Source organism: Camelus dromedarius, chromosome 6 (genome assembly GCF_036321535.1).
Source record: "Camelus dromedarius isolate mCamDro1 chromosome 6, mCamDro1.pat, whole genome shotgun sequence".
Taxonomy (NCBI): Eukaryota; Metazoa; Chordata; class Mammalia; order Artiodactyla; family Camelidae; genus Camelus; species Camelus dromedarius.
Window position 1 is genome coordinate 68,876,588 of NC_087441.1, and position 19,489 is coordinate 68,896,076.

The following is a 19,489-nucleotide window of genomic DNA, read 5'->3' on the forward strand; positions in this document are numbered from 1 at the left end:
GTGGAGGGGAATGTGGTCTGGGGTATGTGTTTTGAATTGAGTGAACTCAGGCTGAGTTTCATGCCTGAGTCTTCTTGGTGCAAAACAGAAACAGATTGTGCAGAAACAAACATCAAAGCAGAGGTGACAAGGAACTAAACTCCCCTTAGTAGATATGTGGAAGAACTGAGGAAGGTTAGGAATTTACACAGAATGTGGAATCACAGTTCCAGCTGATCATATGTAGGTGTGAAAGGCTGGAGGAACCTGAGGGGTTATCTTAAAGGGACCTTTTATTCTAAATTGAGAATACGTATTTCTTTTACCATTCATGCACACTTTAGGATAGATGCTTTTGAGAGGTTACACAGATAAATAAAACATGGCCCTACATTCAAGGAACTCACAGAAGTAACCCAAGCTTAGACTAGAGCAATGGTTTGATATGTTCACTTCCTTTATACTCCTGTTTAGGCAGCAAACTACTCCACAGAGATGTGACCCTGCCTGTTATCCCTATTTATGCATGACATAGGGAAATATGTGTATGCGTCTGTGTGTGTGTGTGTGTGTGTGTGTGTGTGTGTAGAGATACCATACTTGGCCTAGTGACTTGTATCTGAAGTTTTCATATAGCATGAAAGCATCTTAAAAATAGTGTACTTGGGGTAGCTGAACAAGGCTCAGTTTACACGGTCAGCTTCTCTAGTTTTCCTACCTTTCCCACATCTATCACCAAAAATGATATTTTTGGAGATTGCTTAATTATGAGGAAGTGTTCACAAATTATGAGGAAAAAAAGGAAGGTAAAATTTGTGCATTTATTATGATTTGAGCAAAATTATGTTTGAGCAAAAGAATAGACAAAGGAAATATCTTTTGGAGGTGGTGCTTTAGAAGATTTTTTTTTTCTTAAAACTTTACTGTATATTTTACATTTAAAGACTACTTACAAAATTTGATTTACACTTTTTCTTAAATACAGTGACTATGATGTACGCACGCATAAGCTGTGAAGACCTGGTTGTCAGGAATTTAACATTCTTTCTTATTTGATTTCTGCTCTATACCAGATGATTTTTTTCTGTCAGTTTCACCTTAACATATTTGTGCTTCTGAGGCATAAACTTGCATATTTTGCCTATATGTTAATTTAACTAACTAGGAAAAAAGCTCAGGTTAAATATTTATAAAATTTTATTAATTTTTATTTATTTATTTTTAAAGTTTTTAAAAAGTCTTTTTATCATGAAGTTCTTTTTACCGCCTAATTAAAATTGATACATACATTTAAAGTGTATAATATGAAACACATATAGAGTGAAATGATTATAATATTTGTAAAATTTTAAATTCAAATGATCTTTTTCCCCTGTAGGTTTACATACATATCCTCTCAATCAAAGAATCAAGACTGATAGCCATTTACATCCTACAAAAAATTAGCCATTCCATTGGTGAAAAACACACTGACCTGTAATATAAACTACATTATATAACAGTGGTATCCAAATATTTAAAAGTATGAAATTTGAATTATTCAGGAACATAGTGGATGGGAGGTTAATGTTCGTGCTTATCCAAGTGTCTAAGCTAAGATTATTTTAGTGGAAAATAACAAACTCAAAACTCAAGGTCAAGGTGCATTTCAGGCTATTTTCAGATCCTGAACCAAGTGCTGGAAAGCCAGGAGGACTCCTGACAGCTCGTTCTTCAAAAGAAGATCCTCTGTTTCTCTGGAGACAAATGGACTCTTTCATCTCTGCCTCCCTCTGTACTTCTGTTTTGTTTTTCTGCGCAGGAAGGCTTTTCTTGTTTCTCTGTGCATATAACCACCTTAATGGACAACAGTTTATATCCTTGGCTCAAGTGGACATCTCAGACTAATGAATGTATCAAAATTTCAAATCCAAACTCTTAGAAGAAAAGATTTGATGGGACCAGCCTGAGACAGGTGCCCAACCCTGGGTCAGTCATTCATGGCCAGTAAGCAGGGTCCCAGATTACTGTAATAGAGTTGCTAGAGGTCTGCATCTGAGGGAGGAGCAATTCTTAGAGAAAACACTCAAGAAGGAATTTATCTCTCCTTTTGTGTGCCTTCCCTGCATCTATTAAACATGCCTATCACACACCTGGTAACACTTTGTTTCATTTAGCTTTTTTCTTTGTTTTCTTTCTTTACTCCTGCACCTTGAGGACAAGGACATTTTGCTTAGTGTCCCTATCACCTATTGGACATGAAATTAGGGACTAGCAAGGTTTAATATTTATTTAGCACTTACTGTACGCCAGGCATCAAAATTTTCTTTTTTAAAAAATATTAACTTACTCCTATGTAAAAAGCAAGGCTAATGCTATTTAAAAAAAAAAAAAACAACAATCAGATGGAAGATGGTATTGACAGAGTCTTAGTAATGTAACAGTTACTATATGCATTTTTTTGTCCACTGAATGCCCCGTAACAATATCAGCTATAGTATTTTTCAGACGAAGAGCTTGTACTTTTTTCTACCACTTGGTGTCAGAGTTGTACTATTTGTGCACTTGGGGAATCTTTGAGGTTTATTTGTGTGTTTTAAGGTTTTTTGCGCTCTCTTTTCAGACGTCCTTAGAATATAACTGTGTTCTTCGCAGAGTCATTGAGGAGAGAAAATGCTTCCTTTGTCTTCCTCTGATATTTTTGGGTTAATCTGCATTTGCTGCCAGATTGGAAAGGAAGGTTATTGCCATGAGAAGTGCACACAGAATTTATGAGAGAATTCCTGGAGGCTCAAACAACTTTTCCTAATCTTTGTAGGAGGTGGGAGTACGTCAGTCTGTCAGATTAATGCTCTGTACAGAAACTAGTTGAATACTTCTCCCTCTAAATGGATTCCAAGAGGACTTACCTTTCAAGGCTTATGACAAATTGATCTCTGACTGATGGATCAGAGAAGCAGGATAAATACTGGAAGAAAGGATCGAGCATTTCTAAAATGAAAACTGTGCTAAATAATGATTAGAAGTAATTTGTTAACTCATTCCACAAAGATTATCGCCTGCTGTAATGTGCTAGGCCCTGCTTTGGGAAGATTTCCCTGGTATCAGCTTACTTCTCGGCCTGCCCTGGGCTTTTACCTGTGCCAGCATTCCTCACACACCCTGGGTCTCACAACAGAGAGAAAATCACCTGTTATGGAGAGAGTCAGTCCAGCGTTATCACAGGGTAAAGAATCACCTTGGTGCCTGGAAAACACAAAGCATTCTTTTTTTCCTAAATTTTGGTAAAATACACACAACATAAAATTTACCCATTTTAACCATCAAGACATTCTTAAGAATTTGCCTACTAGAATCGAAATTTTTGTTGTGAAATTTTAATGAAAGTGAAGTTATAAAAATACGATCATTTAGTATCTAAAAACAAATAATAAGAACTAGGAAGTAGGTGAGGAAAAGTGACTTTAAAATGAAAAGGGTGATTTCTATGATTACTCGAAGAGTGAAACTGTGTAGGCTCTATGTTATCTTTTTCTTTGAAAAAATATTACTTTATTGACTAGGAAATATAGTCTCAAGTTTCAAAAACCGAGAAGAATATCTGTCCATCAATCTATCTATAACATAGAGGATATACACACACACACACACACACACATACAAAAAATATATATGCTTCTTCTGATCCCTGATCCCTAGCCACCCTGCTACCTTTGCCAGAAGCAACTGATAGTATTAGTATTTTTAAAATCTTTCCAGAGATATGTTATTCATATACTAAAATGTATATGTTTTCTATCCTCACATCCTTTTTACACTTATGGGACCACCTCTGCTCCTTACTTTTTTTAAAAAAATAATTTAATAATAGTGGAGAATTCTCCACATCCTTACATAAAGTTTTTTTCTCATTCTTTCTTATATCTTAATGGAATTTCATGGATTGTCAGGCAAAATTATGAGACACTTTGAAATGGGGAAAGAAAGAAAGAAAGAAAGAAAGAAAGAAAGAAAGAAAGAAAGAAAGAAAGAAAGAAAGAAAGAAAGAAAGAAAGAAAGAAAGAAAGAAAGAAAGAAAGAAAGAAAGAAAGAAAGAAAGAAAGAAAGATAGATCACTGGCTGCCTTTTCAATGGAATACTAAGCATTCTTCAGTGAATGCTTCCAGGTTGTCTGATTCAATAGAGTTCTGTGTGTTTCATTCATTGTCTGTAACAGAACTATTTTAAACACTGTAAGCTGGAGAAAACTGAAAGTAATGAACATGAATTTTGTCTGGTGGAAAGGCAATTGATTTCCTTCCCTGCCCCCAACTCCCAGGTCCAGTTTTTGTATCTATTGACAAATTTATTTTAGTATTTTTTTTTTTTATTGAAGTATAGTCGATTTACAATGTTGTGTTGATTTCTGGTGTACAGCATAGTGATTCAATTATACAAACACATATATTCCTTTTCACATTTTTTTTTCATTATAGGCCATTGCAAAGTACTAAATATAGTTTCCTGTGCTATACAGTAGGACCTTATTGTTTATTTATTTTAGTATTTTTGATGGCTTATATATATGTCTGTTCCTTAGATTCTTCTTTGAACCATTTGCAACATCTTACTGGTTCCCTCATTAATTAATGAGTCAAATCTTTAATATGTGTTAATTAAAAATTTTTATGATAGTCATAATTTTACCTTTAAAAATAATTCTTAATAGTTTTGGTGGTCACTGAGATGCCCAATGACAAAGCCAGACAAACTTCATTGCTAGCAAAGTGCACCTCATGGGTTCCTTAATCTCAGGCATGCCTTTTCTTGGATCCCAGAATAATCCCAAGTGACAGTAGAACTTTAATTTTGCTGACTCTCTATTTCTCTTTTTTCCTCTGCTGATTTTATGCTTTGTTTTTGTTTCGGGTTCACACATGACAAATATTTGCTGTAGGTGGCAGCAATGACTGGGAATGTGGCCTTATGGTATGATGTATTTGATGATCTCTGGATGGATGATAGAGATTTATTTTCTCCTGGGTGTGAGACAACAGGAAATTTGGTTTGTTAGGTTTTTTTGTATGTCTGTCTATTTTGAGCTCAAACCAATTTAGAATTTTTACCCTGAGAAGGCAAATAACTTGGTATCTGCACTGGTTAGTTTTTGTGTTTCTATGTTTACTCTAAACCTGTGGAACTGAAACTAAGTTTTCTATATGTCTATCTACATCTGTGTCTGTGTGTTTATAATTCAAAAAGGCCCTTTCCTCTCATTTTAAGTGTATGAATGTTTTATTTCTGGAGAATAATAATAAATTAGACTATACAAGCTCTTAAATTAAAGAAACTTTGTTCTGATTGATTTATAGAGTTACATAATGCTTATATAATTCAAATGTTTCTAAAATTCCCATAAAATAAGAACATCAAACTACTAACATTTTTAGTGTGCTAAGCTTAAAAAATTTTTCTTAGAGAAACTGCAAGGTTAGTAATATTTAAGAATCCCAGTTCACATAATTAAAAGAACTATTTGGCAAATGAGATTAGTGTAATTTTGTAATTTTAATTCAACCATGTCTTTTCTTAATTTATCAGTATTGATAGTATAATACAAGTATATATTTTATTTTAGTTGTGTTTGTTTTTCCTAAATTTATACAGGTTTTCTAATCAAATAAACTAACATTATTTATCCATAATGTTTAAGATTATAAAAAATATAAATTTGTGTGCAGTAAAATGGAATTATTATTTTGACAAACTTTTTATATATATAAAAATTAAACTTTTGTAGTGTGCCAGTTTAAACATAATTTCCAAGATCTTTGGGTATCTTAAAACTTTGAACTAATATTAAACTAATTTGTGTGCAATCATGGGATACCCAAATAGTTTCTAAGATACAATTCTGAAATTTTGGTTACTAAACATTATATTAAGTTTATATGCTTTTGATTTAAAAAAATATGCTATAAAGAGGCTATGTCTCTGGGTCATGTTAGTGAATGTGTCATGTTTGTTACTCTAAATGTGAAAGGGAGGTGTATAGTTGTGGAAAGCTGTGTTATGTGTGTTTATGAGCTTTGCTAGTCTGCGTGAATGCTTGTGTATATTAAACAGTTTTTAATTATTAACAGTCTTCCAATTGTATATGTGAAGTGGAAGTTAACTACTTTGGTTAAAAGTATAATTAATATGAGTGGTTGAAACTACAGTATGAGCATTTGTGACAGAGAAATCCAAATGTTTATTTGCCTTGTTTTTCAAAGAAAAAGAGAATAGCTTTATCTTAATGCAGGGATTCTCAAGCCCTTTTGTCTCATGATCCTTCTACATTCTGAAAATGTATAAAGACAATGAATGAGCTTTTGTCTAAGTCAATATATTTATCAGCATTTACCATATTAGAAACCAAAGCCAAGAAATATTTAAAATATTTGATTTTTTTTTGGAAAATAGCCATGATGAACTGACTGCATGCTAACCTAAACAACATATTTAATAAAAATATATTTTTAAAAAATTAAAGAGAAGAGTTGATTCATTTTAAATTTTTATAAATCTCTGGTATCTGGCTAAAAGGACACAGCTTAATTTTCATGTCTCCTTCAGCCTTCAGTCTGTTATATCACATGTCATGTAGCTTCTGGAAAGCTTCAGTGCACACCTTGTAAGAGGGTAAGAGGGAAAAGAGCAGTCCTAAAGCGTCAGTTTGTTCCAGAAGATGAACCTTTGAAAGGGAATTTTATTTGCCTAGCTCTATAATACCTGAGGCTGAAAAGAAGCTATGATACGGGTTAAAATTTTGGTATAGTTCACCAAGTTTTAAAGGGTTTACTTCCTTGGTTTACTGATTGATGTCTTTGCCAAATGGCAATATGAAAGACTTTTCTTTATATTCTGTGTAATCTGTGTAATGCCCTTGCAGTCCATAATATGTTTTTACTTTCAAGATTTAGCAGAATAAGAATTACAGAGGTTGAATGAAATGATGGAAAATTTTGTTTTTAAATGAAACAATGAAATATCATTATTAAAAAATTGTTTTTTAAATTGAAGTATAGTCAGTTTACAATGTTGTGTCAATTTGTGGTGTACAGCACAATGCTTCAGTCATACATGAACATGCCTATATTCATTTTCATATTGTTTTTCACCATAAGCTATTACAAGATATAAAATATAGTTCCCTGTGCTACACAGTATAAGCTTATTTATCTATTTTATATGAAATATCATCATTTTAATGTTCTGTACTTACTGGACATGGGAAGAACCAATAATTTATTAGATTTTGTTTTTGTAAATGAAATGAAATATTTTAAAATTATATCTGATTCTTATAGACACCCTCCTTGAATTAAAAAAAAAAAACCCTTAATGAGAACCAGAACTATAAAAATCTAAAAGGAAAATGATAGGTCTAAATATTTATGACTTTGGATTAGGCAATGGTTTCTTAGATATGACATGAAAAGCAGAAGCAAGAGAGGAGATCAATCAAGATGTGGACTAGGACGCGGAACTCACTTCCCTCCATGAGCACATCAAAAATACATCTACATGGGAAGCAATTTTCACTGAAAACTAACTGGAAACTTGCAGAGAGATGCCTGTACAATGAAGGCTGTAGGAAAGATCCACATGAAATGAGGTAGGAAGGGAAAGCAAAGCAATCTGGTTGGGCCTTGTGCCCCTGGGAGGAGACTCAGAAGGCAAGGAAGACTACGCAGTGGACACCCACCCTGGGAGTGAGTGACGAGAGCCACAGATTTGATGCTCCAGTCCTGGGGTCTATGCTGGGGACAGGAGCCACTTTGGCTGGTTGCAGGACAACTGGGACTAACAGGAGGGCTGTGGGAAGCCTGGACTCTGCTTGTGAGAATCCTGTGTGCTGGCTTGGCCCTGATGCAGGGTGGAGAGGATGGTGGAAGGACTGCTTCAGTGGTTGCCGGGTTTCCCCTTGGTGCACCCCCGACCCTGAGCTGAGTGAATGCTCCAGCCCTGCTTGCTCCACGTGTGGCACAGGATCTAGGGCTGCCATGGCTGTAGGAAAAACGTGGTCATGGGATGCAGAGGCTACCCGGGCCAGGGGCAGAGCCTGGGTGGGATGACAGTGGCCATTGTTGGCACTTACCCAAACAGTGGATCAGAAGTGCCCAGATCTTTGATGGCAGCTGTTCCAGCACGACTCCTGCCCAAACAGATGCCAGGAGTCCACATGGGCAATGTGGCTCCAGAACAGGGCAGGGCTGGCAGAGCGAAGGGGAGGGGATTGGTTGTGAGGGAGAAAGGGGCCTTGGATCTGAGGCTGCGTCTGAGCAGAACAAGGAAAACAGTGACTGGTGCCTGCACAGGCAGTGCCTTGGAGACAGCTCAGACCTCTGTCTGTGGCTGACAGGAGCTGAGGGACTGCGTGAATCCTGCTTGCTTCAGCACTTGTCCTCTCTGGGACAAGGGTCCTTGTGCTGGGACAGAGGAAAGCACATGCTTACAGGAAACAGAGCCAGCTCAAGCCAGATCCTCAGGGCTTCTGCTCCAGCAACTTGGGATCAGACCCCACCCTTGAGTGTGATGCTGCTGAGCAGAGGGCAAGGCCTGCTCTACACCCGGCTCCAGCTCTAGCCCCTTTGTATCTAGGGCTACCCCATACCGAGGTGATAGCTGCCAGCACACTCTGAGGAAAGACGTGTTCATGTCAAATCCAGCTCTCCTGCAAAATTACACTGGGCACACACAGTCTGAATAGGGATACTCACACATAAGAACGTCCTTTCAAGACTGCAGTAGGTAACTGTTTCACCTAAATTCATAGATCCAAGAAAGTTAAGCAAAATGAAAAGACAAAGGGAAGACAATTGAAAGAGCAAGAGAAAAATACTGAAAAAAATAATGAAGCAGAAATGAGTAATTTACCAGATAAAGAATTCAAAGCATTGGTACCAAAAATGTTAATTGAATTAGGGAAAAGAACTGATGTACACAGTGAACACTTTAACAAGCAACTAGAAAATATTAAAAAACCAACCAGAAATGAAGAATTCAATAACAAATAAAAAACACACTAGAAGGGATGAATAGCAGGCTAACTGTTACAGAAGAATGTGTAAGTGATCTGGAAGATAAAACAATGGATATTACCCAATCAGAGCAGAAAAGAAATTTAAAAAATGAGAACAGCTTAAGAGACTTCTGAGAAAACACTAAGTATACCAACATTCACATTATAGGGGTCCCAGAAGGAGAAGAGAGAGAAAAGGATATAAAAAAAATGTATTTGAGGAAATTATGGCTGAAAACTTCCCAAATCTGAAGAGGAAAACAGATATTCAGGTGTAGAAAGCACAGAGGGTCCCAAACAAGATGAACCCAAATAGACCCATACCAAGGCATATCATAAGTAAAATGACAAAAAGATAAAGAGAGTATTTTAAAAGCAGCAAGAGAAAAACAAAGATTCCTATACAAGGGAACCCCCATAAGTCTATCAACTGATTTTTCTGCAGAAACTTTGCAAACCAAAAGGGAATGGCATGATATAGTCAAAGTGCTGAAAGGGAAAACCTGCAGCCTAGGATACTCTATGCAGCAAGATATCTTTTAGAATCAAGGGAGAGATAAAGAACTTCTCAAACATAGGCAAAGCATTCTCTGATATAAATGATAGCAATGCTCTCCTAGGGCAGTCTACTGAGGCAATAGAAATAAAAGCAAAGATAAACAAAAGGACCTAATTAAACTTACAAGCTTTTGCACAGCAAAGGAAAAAATAAATAAAACAAAAAGACAACCCATGGAATGCAAGAAGTATTTGCAAACACTGTGACTGATAGCGCTTAATTTCCAGCATATACAAACATCTCATACAACTCAATAACAAAAAAAACCCCCAAACAACCCAATCCAAAAACGGGCAGAAGACCTAAACAAACATTTCTCCAGTGAAGACATGCAAATAACCAATAGGCATATGAAGAAATGCTCATTATCTCTAGTTATCAGAGAAATGCAAATCAAAACTGCAATGAGCTATCACCTCACACCAGTCAGAACGACCATCATTAAAAAGTCCACAAATGATAAATGCTGTAGAGGATGTGGAGAAAAGGGAACCTTCCTACACTGTTGGTGGGAATGTAGTTTGATGCAGCCATTATGGAAAACAGTATGGAGGTTTCTTAAAAAAACTGAAAATAGACTCACCTGATGATCCAGCAGTCCCAATCCTGGGCATATATCTGGAGGAAACTAATTCGAAAAGATACGTGCACCCCAATGTTTATAGCAGCACTATTTACAACAGCCAAGACATGAATGGTATGAAACTAGAAATTAATTACGGAGAATAAAATCAGAAAAGAACAAATATGTGGAAACGAAACAACCTGCTACTGAAAAACCAATAGGTCAATGAAGAAATCAAAAATACCTTGAGACAAATGAAAATGGAAACAAAACTCCAAAATCTATGAGATACAGCAAAAGCGATTCTAAGAGGGAAGTTTTTAGTGACACAGGCAGACCTCAAGAAACAAGAAAAATCTCAAATAAACAACCTAACTTACTATCTAAAGGAATTAGAAAAAGAAGAAACAAAATCTAAAATCAGCAGAAGAAAGGACATGATAAAGATCAGAGAGGAACTAAATAAAATAGAGATTTAAAAAAACAGAAGATCAATGAAAGCAAGAGTTGTTTTTTTGAAAAGTTAAACAAAATGGATAAAACTTTAGCCAGGCTCATAAAGAAAAAAAGAGAGAGGACCCAAATAAAATAAGAAACAGGAGAGGAGAAATAACAACCAATACCACGGAAACATAAAAAAACATAAGGGGACACTACAGACAGTTACATGCAAGCAAACTGGACAAAGTGGAAGAAATGGACAAATTGTAGAAACATACAACTTGCCAAAACTGAATCAAGAAGAAACAGACAATTTGAACAGACTAATCGCTGTAGTGAGATTGAATTTGTAATAATAATAATAAAAAAAACTCCCAGGAAACAGAAGCCCAGGGACCAGACTGCTTCACAGGGGAATTCTACGAAACATATAAAGAATAGTGAATACCTATCCTTCTCAGACTATTCCAAAAACTTGAAGAGGGGGAAACACTCCCAAATTCATTCCATGAGGCCACCATTACTCTGATACCAAAACCAGAAAAAGACACCATAAAAAAAGGAAATTACAGGCTAATACCTTTGATGAATATGGGTGCAAAAATCCTCAACAAAATATTAGCAAACTGAATCCAATAATACATAAAAACAGTCATACACCATGACCAATTGGATTTAAAAGGATGAGTCAAAAGGATGGTTAAACATGCAAATCGATCAACTTAATACAGCACATGAACAAATGGCAAGACAAAAATCACATGATCATCTCAATAGATGCAGAAAAAGTGTTTGACAAAATTCAGCATCCATTCCTGATAAAAACTCTAATCAAAGTGGATATAGAGGGAATATATTTCAACACAATACAGGCCATTTATGACAAACCCACAGCTAACATCGTATTCAATGGTGAAAAGCTGAAAGCCTTTCCTCTAAATTCACTGGATATGATAAAAAAAAAGACAATGACAAGTGGTGGTGAAGATGTAGAGGAATTTGAACCATCATACATTTCTGGTGGGAATGTAAAATGGTACATCACTGGAGAACAGTTAGGAAGTTCCTCAAAAAGCTAAACATACAGTTATCATATGACCCAGCAATTCCACCTCTAGATACATACTCAGGAGAAATGAAGACATCTGTACACACAAAAACTTGGGCATGAAATGTTCATAGCAGTGTTATTCATAATAGTAAAAAAGTGGAAACCATGCAAATGTTCAACAACTGATGAATGGATAAACAAAATGTGGTATATCCATACAATGGTGTATTATTCATCCTCAAGCACAAAAATGAAATAGAGATTCATGTTACAACATGGATGAACCTTGAAAATATTATGGTAAGTGGAAAAGTCAAACACAACAGGTCACATATAGTATGATTTAACTTATGTGAAATGTCCACAATAGACAAATCCCTAAGAAACAGAGGTACAGATCTTCCTCAATTTGCGATGAAGTTACGTCCCAGTAAACTCATCATAAGTTGAAAATATCATAGGTTGAAAATGCACTTAATATACTTAACCTATTGAACATCATAGCTTAGCCTACTTTAAGCATGCTCAAAACACTTAAATTTGGGCGAATCATTTAACACAAACCCTATTTTATAATAAAGTGTTGAATAGCTCATGTAATTTATTGAATACTGTACTGGAAGTGAAAACAGAATGGTTGCCTGGATACAGAGTTTGTGAGTGTGTGGGTCGTTTACCCTCGTGGTCACAGGGCTGACCGGGAGCTGTGGCTTGGTGCCTCTGCCCAGCACCACGAGAGAGGATCATAGCTGCATACTGCTAGCTCAGGAAGAGCTCAAAATTCAAAATTTGAAGTTTGGTTTCTACTGAATGAATATCACTTTCATACCATCATAAACTCGAAAATTTGTAAATTGAACTGTTGTGAGTCAGGGACTGTGTCTGTAGGTCAGTTGTTGCCAGGGGCTGGAGAAGAGGAAATGGAGAGTGACTGCTAATAGATACATGGTTTCTTTTTGGAGAGATGAAAGTGTTCTGAAGTTAGACACTGGTGATGGTTGTACAACTTTGTGAATGCCCAAAGCTGCTGAATTGTATACTTTAATAAGGTGGATTTAACGGGATGTGAGTTATATCTCAAAAAAAGGTTAAAAAATGCAATAAAAACTTTATTGTGTCTCCTTACTTTTCATGGCAAAATATGATTTGCATATATTCAATAAGAATCTGTTCTCTCTCTTTTTTTAGCCAGAATATAATTAGACAAATTGATTGTGCAAACAAGGCCCTAGCTGGAGTGTCATATTTGAGAATGATGCTTATTTAATTAAGTATAATATGCCACTGCAAAGAAAAAAAATTGGCTTTACTTATGGAAGAAAAATGCCTACAAAACCCTTCTGAAGCCAACTTGAATGAGTTCCCACTGGCTTGGTGCCTAGTATATAAGATCTCAGCCTCACAGGTGGTAAGGAAGGCTAATTAGGTTAAGAGAATTTTGGTGACCTCAAGAAAGAAATTCACCCAGATTTATAGATATTTCAAGTGTAATTGGTGAAGAGAATTTTCTCGGCTTCATATCATAGTCTCAGGATAGCAAATGAGAGGCTTTCAGAAGTTCAGCCCAAGATTCCTTATAAAAACTTGCAGACAGAAGTTAATATGGTGTTTTTTTTTAAAAATACGCTTTTATTTATACTTTGCATAATGTAAAATTTTACTAAATAAAGCAAGTTGGCAAAAAAAAAAAAATGAAAAAAATTCATTTTGTCTTGCCTGTAAGCGGAAGTACTCATCTCTTGCTCCCTGGAAGGCAAGTTCCAGGCCTCTCTTTGCTGTCTGACTTTGATTATGATCATGGATGGCAGTGGCCAATCTGGAACGGTATAATTCAACTTCTGTTTCCAGTCTTTCTTTGCTTTGTTTTTCACTCTTCAGTTTAGAGTTTAGCATTGTATTCTCAGCTGTCAGAACATTAAGCTGTCCACTATATATTGGAATATTGTTTTTGTTAATGTTTTCTCATTCCATTTTATTGTCTTTTGAAGATCATCATTCTTTTCTTTAGCAATTTCAATGTCCTCAAAATATTTATTTTCCTTTTCCCAGTTCTGATTTTTATTGTTTCTCTTTCTCGTTTCAGCATGGCAATTTCTTTCTGCAACATGTGGTTTTTATGCGACAGATCTTTTCCTTTTTCATGACCATGAGACCTCAGTGCTCATTTTCTTATTTGCAGTATGTTGGTCTTAAGTACTTGTTCAATACCATACGACTGTAAATTTGCAAAGCGATCTCAAGGAGATCTGTCTGGTTAATTAACACTGCTACATCTACGTGAATAACTAGGCCACGCCTGATGAGACTAACCTTTTTTATGTGTACAAAAATAATTTTTGAGTTTATTATGATCACAAGGTGGGACAAGGGAGATTGTTAAAGAAAATCTTTGAAATGGGCAAGAAATGACTACTGGTTTTATTTTCAGTTTCAGTACTAGGTGTTGTCTAGTGTATGTTTGCAAGTTATGTTTTCTACAGGGCTTCTCACCTTTCATTTCTTTAACTGAGCTATTTTACAACTCTGCAGTTGTGGAAAGTATTCAAATGAGTTTTGTCTGGTGAGGCCAGCTTTGTATCTCTGAGTAAACTCGTTTCAGCATTTTTGATTGCTTCTCTGTGTGCCTGCTCTTTGGCTTCTCTTTTGAACTGGCTGCAACGTGTTCATCATTCTCTCACTGATTCCTATGTTAAAAAATACTTGACATATATTTGTGGTATATTTGTACTAGAGTCATGATTTTACCTTTGTCACAGTGTACTAGGACAATGAATGAGAAACTGTCTTTTTTGTATTAAGGAATAGTTCCTTTTGGGAAACCTTGTTCGGGGATTGTGTGCTCTGTGCTAAAAGAAGTTTGCCCCGAAGCGGGACTTCAGTGGGAATTACCTAACAACGCTGGAGGAGGGAGTTTACACCTGTGCCTGTGATGATACACACCAAGACCTGGGCACAAGGCAGCTTCTGAGACAAAATAACATAGCCATGCTGGTACTACCTTGGAGTGAGGTGCAAGTTGGTGCAGTTTGCCTGTTTAGGTTAGCAGATGGAATATTCTCACTGGGAGGTTCTTTATGACCTTGAGTTGGTCAAGTGGCTGCCAGCAAAGACATGTCATTCTAGACAACTTTACATACTCACAGACATTTGATGGATTAGGCTACAATCCAGAAAATATGAGTAAGAGGCAAGAAAATGTGCAGTAGAGATTGTTTACATTTTTTCTGGTTAAGGAGGGAGATTAGCAGTTTCCAAGCAGGAATGTTTCCTTATGGAGGGGTTTTACCAACACGAAAGGAGTATAGAACTTTTGGGGGGCATTGGTGGGAGAAATTCTTGAATGGATTAAATTTGGCTACCATTTAAGAAAACTTTACAAATTCCTGTACAGTTTGTGCTCATGGTCACTCTATGGATGCAGCATCAAGTCTGACGTTGGAGGAGGAAGAAAAGATAATGTTATAGTCTTTTGGACCTTTCAGCTGGGGATATTAATCAAAAGACAATAAAATCAAGGTAAACTGAACAGAGCCTTAGTTCTCAAAGTTGATTCTGCCAGAGAGAAGGACAAAAATGTCAGGAGCCAGTACATGGTATGCAAGTAGCCAAAAAGAGGCAGAATCTGAAAAGAGATTAATATTTTTTTTTGTAGAAATGATCTTCAGAAGAATTCAGTGTTGATGAATGTGAGTCTGTATGACTTTTGGAAAAAAGGAAGAAAAGAAAAAAAGAGGAGCTGAATTAGTATCCAAGTTTTGTCACCTTTTACCACTGAAGCCAGAGATGGTGCAAGGCTCTAGGGGATCCTTCCAGAGTAGATGCAAAAGCTAGTCCCTAAGTAGGCAGGAGAAGGTTGAAGGACTGCAGATTTGTAATAGACATTGTTGTTTTGACTACTCAGATACACTCACCATCTGGTAATCATGTTCTGGTTTTTCTCAGAGAAACCATCCTCTATCTTACTTCTAATCCATATAGCTTATTAGTTTGGATTCTTCTTAAACAGAGCCTAAGAATAAGACTTGGATGCAGGTGGTCTATTTGGGAGATAATTTCAAGAAGGAGAGAGGGAGTTGGAAGAGGATATAGTGATGAAAAGTCAATAAAGAGTGAATTATCAAGCTAGTTACCACTGTGAGCAACTGGAGCTCAGCCCTTTTGTTGATCCTCTGAGGACCCATTAGAATGTTCTCTGAAGGTGGAGAGGTTGGGGAATTATCTGTTATTCTCATCTCTACATGGTTGAATGTTGTCAGTAGGGACATTAATTCCTCTGTACTTGTAGCCTGTGTCTACAAGTGGGTTGAGCAAACTCCTCAAGCTTTCGAAAGCCTATAGGCTGAAAAGTAGAGAAACACAGGGCAGGTGCTTGAGGTGGGATGGGTTCAGGATGCACAGAAGTTTCCATCACACCTGAAACTGAAATGAGAAGAGAGACAAGAGGATGTGACATAGGGTGCTAAAATGTCTGCTATAATCGTTTATGTGGTATTGATTTCATCCTGTGTTTCAGAAGTAAAAATATAATTTAACTGGAAAATCAGAATATTGTGTCCCGCAGGTGACTGGTGATTGGTTTAGGGATAGGCATGCCACTTCATTTGGATTAATCAGAGTCAGGCCCAGGACTATTGTCTTCAGTGATACAGAAGCTTTCTTATTTGCTGGACAAAGAGCAATAAAGATGTAAGCCTGGAGATGCTGATTGCCATCTTGCTACCAATAACTCTCCATGAGGAAAGCCAACATGTAGGGAGGAAGAGCTGAAAGGATTGAGAACAGGTCATGTTGACATTACTCTAGTGTTGAATCCAACAAGGCTTGGAGTCTCATTTATGTAGCCGAGAATTCCCTCTTTCTCCGCACTCACCTCCCCTACCACATCAGTTTTCCATTGCTCACAACAGAAAGAAACGTGGCAGATAACAGAATCTCTTTCCAATTGGACAGGGGCTTGCAGAATAAATGAGAGGCCCAAGAATGTCTCTCTTAGGAGAAAAGGGCCATCATGCAGATGGGCAGTTATGGGAACTGAACTTCTTTGTCAACCAAGGAGTCAAGGATCTGCTGAGTTGTAAAATCTTTTCTGGTCCACTTGCAAATTTCACTCCCTTCCCCTGTAACTGTAGCATCAGGCCACTTGATTGCCACTGGATTTTTAGTTTCTGGTCCCTTTTTTTGCGAGTTCAGTTACGCATATTAAAAAGATATTTGTTTGATTTGCCAAGCCTTTCTACATGTTTGTAGTGGAAGAGTTTTCTGTTTATTTCGCCGAGACCACTCTTTATTAGTTTGTTTATTCATTCACTACGTGTAGATGCCATTGATAGCTTCTTCACATCCCCTTGGCTCAACTAAATTCACCTATAGCAACAGACAGGTCAGTCACTGTTTTTCTGCCTGAGGGCTTTTTCTGTGCCACAGGCACTGGTTCCTCTGAGGGCAGGGGCAACCCTGCCATCCTCGGTCTCTGTTGGGATGATTTTTGAAGTCTATTTGGTCTGATATTAATATCACCACTTCAGTCTTCTCATGATTGTTACTTTCATGGTATATCTTTTCTTTCCATTTCCTTTCAAACTATGCCTTCATATTTAAAGTGTATCTCTTGTAGACAGCACACTTTTGGGTCTTGCTTCTTTTTATTCATTCTAACAATCTCTTTTAATTAGAGTATTTAGTCCATTGACATTTAATTATTAATTATTCATGTGGTTGAACTTAGAGTTACCATTTTATCATTTATTTTTTGTTTGTGTCCTCTATTATTTCTCTGTTCTTCCTTGTCTGCCCTCTTTTTGATTATTTGAATATTTTTACAAATTCTATTTTATTTGTCTATAGACCTTTTAGTTAGACCTCTTTGCATTATATTTTTTGATGGCTGCTTGACATTGAAATGTAGAAGCTATGAAACTTTATAGATCATTAACTATTGCTTCTACCATCCTTTATGCTATGAATGTCATATGCATTACATCTACATATATTATAAATCCCATGAGAGAATATTTAATATTTGCTTTAAATAGTCATATTTTTTAAAAACATTTTTTATTGATTTATAATCATTTTACAATGTTGTGTCAAATTGCAGTGTAGAGCACAATTTTTCAATTATACAGGAACATATATATATATTCATTGTCACATTCATTTCTCTGTGAGCTACCATAAGATCTTATGTATATTTCCCTGTGCTATACAGTATAATCTTGTTTACCTATTCAACAATTTTGAAATCCCAGTCTCTCTTCCCACATCCCACCCCCTTGGCAACCACAAGTCTGTATTCTATGTCTATGAGTCTATTTCTGTTCTGTATTTATGCTTTGTTTGTTTGTTTGTTTGTTTTTAGATTCCACATATGAGCGATCTCATATGGTATTTTTCTTTCTCTTTCTGGCTTACTTCACTTAGAATGACATTCTCCAGGAGCATCCATGTTGCTGCAAATGGCGTTATGTTGTCAGTTTTCATGGCTGAGTAGTATTCCATTGTATAAATATACCACATCTTCTTTATCCAGTCACCTGTTGATGGACATTTAAGCTGTTCCCATGTCTTGGCTATTGTAAATAATGCTGCTATGAACATTGGGGTGCAGGTGTCATCCTGAAGTAGGGTTCCTTCTGGATATAAGCCCAGGAGCGGGATTCCTGGGTCACAAGTCATATATTTTTTAAAAGAGGAAAAAATAGTCTTTTTTATATTTACCCATAGTAACAATTTCTAAAGCTCTTTATTTCTTCCTGAAGATGTGAGTTTCCATTTGGTTTCACTTTTCCTTCAGCCTACAGGTTTTTGGGTTATTTTGCTTTTTGTTTTCTACCCCTCCTCCTCCTCCTTCTTCTCTTTCTTTTTCTTCTCCTCCTCCTGTTCCTCCTCCTTTTTCTTCTTGCATTTCTTGTAGTGCAGTTCTTTTAGTTTTCTATTGCCTGTATATGTCTTTATTTTGCCTTTATAGTTGAAAGACATTTTCACTGGATATAGAATTTTGAAGGACAGTTTATTTTTTCTTTCACTGTCTTCTGATCTCTGTAGTTTCTGGGGAGAAGTCAGTTCATAGTCAGAAATTGTCCCCCTGTTTTCAATGTATCATTTTTCTCTGGCTGCTTCTCTCTCTCTCTCTTTTTTTTTTAAAATTGAGTTATAGTCAGTTTACAATGTTGTGTCAGTCTCCAGTGTAGAGCACAATTTTTCAGTTATACATGAACACACATATATTCATTGTCGCGTTCTTTTTCGCTGCTGGCTGCTTCTCGTTATTGTTGCTTTCTAGCATTTTGACTGTGATGTGTCCAGATGTGGTTTTCTTTGTATTTCTCCTTCTGAGCATCTTGAATCTGTACATTTTTGTCTTTCACCAAATTTAGGCATTTTTGGCCATTATATTTTGCATATCTTTCTCTCTGTGTTTTCCTTTTGAGACTGTGATATACGTATGTTAGGTTTCTGTTATTGTCCTAGAGGTTTCCAAGACTCTGATAATTAAAAAAAAAGATCTTTGTGTTTCAGATTGGATAATTGCTATTGATCTGTTTTGAAGTTCACTGACTCCCCTGTCATATCCAACTTGCTGTTAAGTCTGTTCAGTGAGGTTTATTTTCAAAATTGCATTTTTTAAGTTTAAGAATTTCCTTTGGGTTCTTTTTTACAGTTTCTATTTTTTTTTTCTGCTGAGATTTTTAATGTTTTCATTAATACAAGCATTTTTTTTTAATTTCGATGAGTCGAGTTATAAAATCTGCTTTAAAACCCACATCTGCTAATTTCAACATCTAGATCATTTTGAGACTGGTTTTGGTTTATGGTCTTGTCTCTTGAAAATGGGTCACATTTCCCTAGTTCATTATAAGTTGAGCAATT